The sequence below is a fragment of the Anneissia japonica genome, unplaced genomic scaffold, assembly GCF_011630105.1.
Source record: "Anneissia japonica isolate Jap-2015-1 unplaced genomic scaffold, ASM1163010v1 scaffold21_len1647178_cov195, whole genome shotgun sequence".
In the NCBI taxonomy this organism is placed as follows: domain Eukaryota; kingdom Metazoa; phylum Echinodermata; class Crinoidea; order Comatulida; family Comatulidae; genus Anneissia; species Anneissia japonica.
This window is the reverse complement of record NW_022750455.1, coordinates 990,067-992,764: the sequence shown is the minus strand read 5'-3', so window position 1 is coordinate 992,764 and position 2,698 is coordinate 990,067.

The window sequence follows — 2,698 nt, the reverse complement described above, 5'->3', positions numbered from 1 at the left end:
ATTATAGAAAATGTTACGTATTGTTAAGGCGTTGTAGGAGAGTGCTGAGTATCAGTGTTACTGTAAGTAAAAGTATCTAACCCTCTCCAGGGCATATTTGAACTCGGACTTCGCCCAGAAAGCACATGCGTTACTTATGGCTTGGTAGTCATGTGTTAGGTAGTAGCAGGAGCGCCAGCTCCCCCCCCCCCCCGCCATTGCACATGCGTTACTTAAGGCTTGGTAGTAATGTGTTAGGTAGTAGTAGGAGCGCCCCACCCCCCTCCGCCATCCGAGAGCTCACGAGTTACGCAAATGGGTCCAGTTTATATTAATATGATATGCCATAATTGGAATTTATGGGACAGTAGACTTTTTCCTAGTCTAAATAGAGGGGCGCCCGAAGAGGGATTTTCAGAGATAGAGGGTCCATGCAATTGTATGACTATGGCACCCGTGATGGCCGGAAATGGCACTCTTAGATTGAATTTGAATACATTCTTCCTTTCTTTCTCTATTTTTGTTATTGGAGGGTTGGGGTGGTGGGGAGAGAGCCTTGAATTCGCCACTGGAAAACGAGACGACTTTAAATATTGCAACGAAAATATAATCGACTTTTTTGTAGAAAATACTTTCAACCTTTGAAATATATATTTGATAAACTTAAATTTGCATTTTTTCCGGTCTCTGTGGTTACCAGTGGCGTATCCAGAATTTAAGGAATGGGGGCTTATGAAATGAAAGTCCACACCACGTCAGTGCCATCTTGGTTGGCGGTGACGGTGAAGTAGTTTGTACTTCTGGATGCCCGGAAGCTAATGAAATTTCCAAAAACTACCATATTCACCTGAGCGTGTACTGCAAATTCTATTTCTATGTGAGTTTGCGTCAGGAAAATATCGTGGAGTGATGTTTTGCCCTACCTGAAGTGTTTTCGTATCAAATACTCAGTACGTTCCCAAATACTTGCGGGAAAAAATCGGAAGTGATTCGAACCCACGACCTCCAGATAACTAGCCTTGCGCCATAACTACAGTAACAGTAGCACGTGTGACTATGTTGGCCTAATACACTCTACAGCAGTACTGTTAGTCCTAATAGTATTCTATATTTAAAAAGTGTGTGTAAAATTTTTAAAAAAACACAAAAAAACAAAAAAAAACAAACAAAAAAGCCTGGTCAATATTTTCTGGTTCTTATGAAATAAAAGTGTATATACCGGATATATATAAGCCTCATATAACATAAATCCAAATATGAGAATAAGGCAGCCTAAAAAAAGCATTACATATTTGGCTCATCACAGCACAATGCACACTAGAAATTCATTTTCTGAACGAAGCAATGCAACTTCTAGAAAAGACGCTTACAATATATATCCATAAACGTAACCCCCATAAGATGCAGCTGTCTTTATGGTACAAATGTTATTTAGTCAAGTAATAATAAATTGTATTATATATATATATATATATACATAATATATATATATATATACATATATATATATATATATATATATATATATATCATTATTACATTAATGTCATACATTGATAGTGTAGTACATGTTTAATTTGGTTGTTTTTAGATAATAAACAATGCTTTGAAAATGATAATAATACTCTGCAATGAAGGCAAATAAGGTTTGTGTTACCATAGAGAAAATTCTTTATGGTGTTAACGATCTAGGCAGCTACGTCAATTGGCCAATGTTTTAGGTCTAGTATGAATAGATACTTGGGTGAAAAGCATATCTATGATATTTGTTTAATTTTTTAGCCTTCGTTGTCATGGCAACGCAGGGGTGGCGCCAGAGGGGGTTGGGGCTATAGCCCCCCGTCGGGGAAGCATAGCCCCCTGTCGGGGAAGACGATAAATTTTGTCGGGGAACGAACAAATAAAAAAAATTATTTACATGTAATATTTGTTTATATTAATATGATATGCCATAATTGGAATTTATGGGACAGTACATGAAGCACCACACCGTTTCTGATATATAAACTGCAATACATTATTCAGCATCGGAAGAGCTTTCCAACGATACCAAACACGACTTTTTGGTGAGCTTATATACTTATTCTTATTTTATACACATTTTAAGTATATTTTGCGGATATTTTAAAACAAATAAACACCTATTTTTGAATTATGTTCCATTCTGGCATGAGTGACAGTAGTTTTTAAATGTCTGATTTGTTGCCTGTATATAAATAATGATTTTAGACACCAACATCATATCTGTAGCTTATTTAGTTCCAATTATATGCACATTTTAGATAAATTTGGCGGCCATTTTGAAAATGGTACCGTATTTCTTAACGTCTGTGTATCTCTAACTGATGTACTTTATTTGTTCTGATGGATTCTATTTTTCTAATTTTTTTTTCAAAAAAAGCAAATAAATAACAGTGAAGTACAGCATATATTTTATTTTTAAAAGGGATGGTCTATTCATGGAATATGTTAGTGTTCCTTTGTCCCATTAGCAGATAGTAATGATAATGGTGATTAAAATAATAATAATAACTAGTAATGATAAGTTATAATATTAAGTAATTGTAATATTAAGTCTTAAAATGCAATGGCGATATAGGCCTGATTGTTAATTCTAAAATATCATAAGAAAAACAACCAAATATATCAAATATTAAGGCTTCAGTCTAGCAATGAAATGAAAAACAATAAGCAAATTAATATTACAATTAATTGATTA